The sequence below is a fragment of the Manis javanica genome, chromosome 5 (genome assembly GCF_040802235.1).
Source record: "Manis javanica isolate MJ-LG chromosome 5, MJ_LKY, whole genome shotgun sequence".
NCBI lineage: Eukaryota > Metazoa > Chordata > Mammalia > Pholidota > Manidae > Manis > Manis javanica.
The window spans coordinates 131,352,682-131,359,197 of record NC_133160.1 but is presented as its reverse complement, the minus strand read 5'-3'; the positions used below and the strand labels follow the sequence as shown (position 1 = coordinate 131,359,197).

The following is a 6,516-nucleotide window of genomic DNA, read 5'->3' as shown; positions in this document are numbered from 1 at the left end:
AGGTAATACCGAATACTGGCAAGTGACACAAGTTGGAATCTCCAAGCAACAGACTCTAAACTTAAGATACACATACAAGACATGTATTAGAAAGTGCTGACAGGCCAGCATCCATGGAACTGGGTGGGGAGGAAACAAGACATGAGCTGCATTGCTGCCCTAAAGGGAACATTGAAGCTGGGGTGACCACCCAGAGTTGACCCAGGTTGGAGGTAAAAGGGCCAGTCATTTATATCTCCCCCATTGGGTGACCCATCACTGGTAGTCTATCCAGCTGAGAAGAGGGCTGATAACTGAGGACTGTATTCTAACCTATTCCCAACAGTTGGAGGACTAAGTTTCCCAATTCCAAAGGGGGATCTGAAAGTCATGCAGGTGTAGGGCCTGATACTGTCTTTATTTTTAAAATTTTGATATTTTGTTTACCATGGATGTTTTGCATAAATTTTGATTTTTTTAAAAATATTGCACTAAAATATTATCTTAATCACCAAGTGTTTTGGCACTTCTTTAAATTTGGCCTCATTCCCCTCACCCTAATCCCAGCCCTGCTTCTGGTGGTCATGTGAGTCAGCCATTCAAGAAAGCAAGCTGGCAAAGGATATTATATGAGTGTAGACCCTATTATGCAGCAAGCTACTTCCTGGATACACCCCCCCAGAATTATCTCATCCCTCCGGAAAGGCAAATGTATAAGGACGTGCATTGGAAATTATTTATGGTAGAGGAGAGCTGGACAGAGCCTAGAGGTCAATCTCTAAGACATGGTTAGTAAAATGAACTGGATGCTTTCTGGGGAATACCAAGCAGAAGTCGGATACAATGAACCGAATGTGCAAGCATCAACATCGATAGAACTTTAAAACACGGAGTTAGAAACAGAGGGAGATTTATAGCACCATAGAATGTGTTTGAATTAAAAACAAATATCCAAAACTCTACAGAGGGTACATGCATTTTAAGAACATAGAGCAAAACACATTAGAATGAGTTCCCATGGAGGCAGGGACTGAAAATGGTTATGAAGGGAAGATACATAAAATCAAATAAAACATGAGCATGACCCTGTGTGGCTCAATGATGTCACTATTTGATGAAGGAAGGAAAATGAGTAACTCAACCTGCTATACTGCAAGGATCAAATTAGGAGAAAATATAATGAATTTAGCATTTAATAGCAAATGATGTTAACTGAAATAGTTCAAATGCCTTTAAGGATTTTCTGCTTGTTGTTAAAGTTACATCTTAGATTTAGTTTTAGGTGTACCACAGCTGGTTCAGCCCAGCTGTTTTGCAACCAGATTTGTCAGTCCAACTCAAATGAATTTCAATTTTGTGTGTGACTCACATTTCAGACACTAATCCCTTCTCAAGTGCTTGAAATAAAGGCAAAATATTTATTTGAACTACATGATTTACAAATCAGTGAATTAAGAGATATACATAAGGCCAATGAAAGGGAATAAAATGTGTTGGACTAGAGAAACTGGCTCTACCATTCATTAAAATCCTTGTCATCCAAAGTACACACATTCTAATTTGAAATACCTGTGAAATTATTAATCCTGACCCAAGATACAGAAAAATCTGGAATATACTGAACTTTGGTCACAGAGATACCATTAGAGCAAACTAAAACTGGGTTAAAACTAAACCAAAGTAAAACTTCAAATTCACCAACTAATATTTCATGAAAGTATTTTAATTTTTCCAAAAGTAATTCCATCAAAATAAACATTATGACAATTAAAAGAAACAGGTACATTGATAATCAAGGCAAATTTATTTGAAAATCTGGCTCATCATTTAGAGATATGATGCTCAGTGACATGACCTAGATTATAAGGTACTAATCATTTCCTCTTCCCTCTTCAAGTCTGTCTTTGACATTCATCAGAACTGGATGCCTGGATCAAAATGCTGCTGGGGGGCAGGATTGAGGGGGGGCAGTGAATGAGAGCAAGCCCCAGATCTGTTCATTTTCAAGGACAGCTCCAACTACCAAACAGCAGAATTCCAATTACATCCCCATCCCCATATAATCCCCATCCCCCTGAACCTGATTGTAGGAAACCAAGTGGAAAAAAATTAACATTGGGCTGAATCCAGTCCACTTGCAGCTGCAACGCAAGTGGCCTTTTTAAATGCACACATTTGATCATGCCACTCCCCAGCTTAAATCATTTCAAAACTCAGGATCAAGTTCCAACAGCATCTCAGGGCTTTTAAGGCCCCTCAAGATCATCCTGGCTCTCCCACCTCAGCTGAAGCCCCCTTCTCCTTCCTGCTCTTCTGTTCCCCATACTCCAGCTGTCCTTAGCTCTTACTGTTTCCTATGTGCTCCATGGCTGCTGGGCTTTTCTTTATCCATGTTATTGCCTTTGCTGGGAACATTCTGGTCCAATGTTCCCCATCACCACATACCTGCCAAGCTAGCCTTCCATTCCCAAACACCTGCTAGCTAACCTTTATGGTTAAAATCTTTGTCATCCAAAGTACACACATTCTCATTTGAAATACATTACTTCCTTCAGGAAGACCTAAATTAAGAGAAATGGAGCCAATACTATAGTCCTGGGAGACAATTACACATGGGTCTCTCACTTTTACGTACATCTTGCAAGCAGAGTTTCTCACTGCCCATTGTTCTAGATTAGCTTTTCAAGAATGATTATATAGCAAAGTCTAGGAGGATCGAGACTGTGTCTCCTCCAATGCAAGTGGCAGGTATGCTTGCTGACCATTATAAGCTCAGGGCTCCTCTCCTGTAAGTCAACCCACTGCATGTGCTTGTAATGATCTGGGCCTATCCACGTTGCCTCTGTGAGACCCAGAGTTAAGAGGAACTGCCACAAGTATGTTGTTCATGCTACTTGCTCTGCAATGTGTAGTAAAGTCCTCTGTTTCTGACCTAGGGGTCTCATGACTTCCGCCAGCATCCATGAAGTTGTGACAGGCTAACTTGCTGACTTGCAAGTAGGGTAAAAATTAAAACTTCCCAGTTCTTGACAGTAATAAGTCAGTGTTAATTTCCTGATTTAGATGGTTGTATTGTAGTTTGATAGGATTATGTGCTTTTTGTAGAAAATGTACATTAAAGTGCATAGGAGTAATGGGACATCATGCAGGCAAATTACCATTAAGGAACTAAAAAAAGTTTTACACTGTACTTTTGACTTCCTGTATGTTTGAGATTGCTTCAACTTTTTTTAAAGATTCATCAGTGGGCTCAGGTGATATTACCCTGATCCATCTACTAAAAAGTTCCACATCAACTTAAAAAAAAATAGACTATTTTTTAGAGTAGTGTTAGGTTCACAGCAAAATTGAGTGGCAGGTGCAGATTTCCCACATAGCCCCAAACCCCACATTCTCATGGCCTGCCTCACTATCAACAGCCTGCACAAGACTGGTACATTTGTTATAATCAATGACCCTACATTAATGTATCACTATCACTCAAAGCCCATAGTCTACAAAAATTCTACCTATTCATCTCACCCTCCTCTCAACCCCTGGCAACTACTGATTCTCTACTGTCTCAATGTTTTTCTCTTTTCCAGGATGTCATATAGTTCCAATCATTCAGTAGAAAGACTTTTCAGATTGCCTTCTTTCACATAGTAATACACATTTAAGGTTGGTCCTTCATGCGTTTTCATAGCTTGATGGCTCATTTCTTTTTAGTGTTAAATAATATTCCATAGTCTGAATGTACCACAATTTATTTTCCATCCACCTACTGAAGGACATCTTAGTTGCTTCCAAGTTTTGGCAATTATGAATAAACTGCTACAAGCATTCATTTGCAGGTTTTTGTGTGGACATAAGTTTTCAACTTGCTTGAGTGAATACCAAGGTGCACAATTGCTGGGTTATATGATGGAGTATGTTGAGTTTTGAAAGAAACTGCCAAACTGTCTTCCAGAGTTGCTGCACCATTTTTCATTCCCCCAGCAGTGAATGAGAGTTCCTCTTGCTCCACATCCTTGTCAGTAGTTATGTTGTCAGGTTTTTTTGGGGGGGTGGGGGAGGCGGGGAGTTATGGCTATTCTAATAGGTGTGTAGTGGTATAAATATCATTGTTGTTTTATTTTGCATTTCCCTAATGACAAATAATGTTGAGTGTCTTTTCATATGCTTACTTGTCATTTCTATGTCTTATTTGGTGAGGTTTCTGTTTAGTTTATTTGCCAATTTTTTAGTCAGTTTGTTAATTTTCTTATTGAGTATTTTTTTTTCGTTGGTTGTCAAATTATCTTTTATTGACATTTTCCTTTGTAGTACTTAACTTGCTGGGCATTCTACTGCACCACTGTTCATATCATCTATAATGTCACGAGGGTGACGGCCATCAACATTGCATCCCACAGACTGGGCAGTACCCAGGATCTCTTTGATGGTTCCAGAAAGTTCTCTAGCTAAAGATTGGTGCTGCATCTCTTGGGCGATGCTTACAATCTCATCAAAAGTGATATTTCTGCTGTGCTTAATGTTTTTCTGCTTCTTTCTGTCTCTTGGTGGATCCTTTGAGGGCTTTGATGATCAGGGCAGAGGCAGAAGGCACTACCTCAATCTGGGCCTGTCTGTTCTGAACACTCAGACCCTTCCAATCACCAGTTGCCTTGGCAATGTCATCACCAACCTTTTTGAGAGACAGACCCGGGGAGCCTATCTCGGGGGCCAGGGCAGACGTGGCACCGACTTCCCCACTGGTGCACCTCAGGTATATGACTTTGACCTCGCTAGGGTCGAACTTAGGTAACATGGTAGAGGCAGCTGGTGTCGGATGAACCCAGATTCGGGACAACTGAAGAAAGTTGCACCTTGGCCTCCTCTGAGCCAAAACCCAAAAGATTATTGTTGAGTTTTAAGAGTTCTTATATGTTTTGGATAACAGTCTTTTATCAGATATGTCTCTGCAAATATTTTCTCCCAGACTATAGCATATATCCTCATTTTTGTGGCAATTAACTTTTTACTTAATGGTTTTGGCATCTGTTGACAATTATTGCCTAGATCCATTATTTCATTAGAGATGACAAAAATGATGATTTTCTAATTCAATTATTCCTTCTGAATTTATTAGGTATCATTCTTCTGTAAAAAAGAAAAAATTTTCCTCAATTATTTAGTTTCCCAGAAATAAAGTTTATACATGAAAAGTAAAAAAATATTTTTCCTGTCTCTTTATTTTCAAAATACTGATTTGTTGCTTGGGGGAGTGATCAAAGAAATAAATTTGCATTGTCTGTTTGCTTCAGATGAGCTCATAATTTTTATCATTTAATGTTTCCAATGTACAGCAGTCATTACTCCTTTAGATGTTCAAATTGCCCATCTCAGACCAATATAAGCCCCTTCAAGGTTAATCAAATATCCCTTTTCCATGATTTTATTAGCCTGATTGCTTCCTTACTTTTGACACAATAAGATATTGTAGGTTCTTTGTGGAAATTTCTTGCCCTGATCCGGAATCAGCCATTTCTGTAGAGAGATTTGAGTTCTTGTACTAGAGAACGGGTATTTGGGGCTACAGCCTAAGAGCTACAGATGTTTGTTGTTACTCGGTGGTCATTAACCCAGCCTGTTCAGTGGGCAGAGCTGGGACATGTGCATCACATGCAGTTCGTGCGGGTATTTACAAGGTTTATATACCTTCTTTGGTTTTACCCTTTTCCCCATATACTGAAAACCTTGATTCATAACAATCTCAACATAAGTACTCACTTACCTTGCACTAGACTAAACTATGCTTACACTACAGGTATACAATAATGGTTTCAGAGTAACAGTGCTCCACAAGTGCTAAGTCTTTCATAACACTTGCAGTTAAAAAGTTCTTTGTGGTTTTTATTTGTCCTTAGAATATGTCTAACTAGTAATGTATGATCAGAATAATGGCTTTTATAATCACTTGTTAGGGTAACCAGCTATCTTGGTTTGTCCCAGACTGAGCGATTTCCCCAGATCCAAGCCAAAACTGAGGCAGTCCTGGTCACACCAGAAAGGTTGGTCACCCTACTTGAAGGAATTCTCTAGTATGTGGTTAGTCACCACTTGACCACTTGACGTAGAGTTAAGTTCACTTGTTTCAGATGGCTTTCAGTTTTCAAGGAATTCCTTTTTAAATGTATTTGCTTATATGAAACATTTACAGTGTTCCAAAGCCAAAACCATAAGATAAGGTACATTCAGAGAAGTCTAGCTTCCATCTCTCTCTGCTCCATTTATTCCCTCTCTCCCCATAGAGGTATCATTTTCACTAGTTTTTCACTCATTTTACCATTGTTTCTTTTTTGAAAATATAAGCATATAGTGAGATCTCCCTTCTTACCAAAAGAAAATATTCTATAAACAGTATTTTCGTACACTGTTTTTTAAAAGGTTTCACCGATGGACATTTATTCTAGAATGGCAAAACCATATATCTAAATAATCCCACCTGTCATTCTCGGAATGGCTCCAAACTAAAGTTCCAGAATTGGGGGAAGGGGTATCCAACAAGCCAGGAAC

At 39.1% G+C, this 6,516-nt stretch overlaps 1 pseudogene; it reads right to left on the bottom strand.

Moving 5' to 3' along the window:
• Positions 1-4,287: 4,287 nt before the first annotated feature.
• On the bottom strand, positions 4,288-4,768 carry LOC108391896 (large ribosomal subunit protein uL11 pseudogene; annotated as a pseudogene).
• Between the last annotated feature and the right edge of the window lie 1,748 nt (positions 4,769-6,516).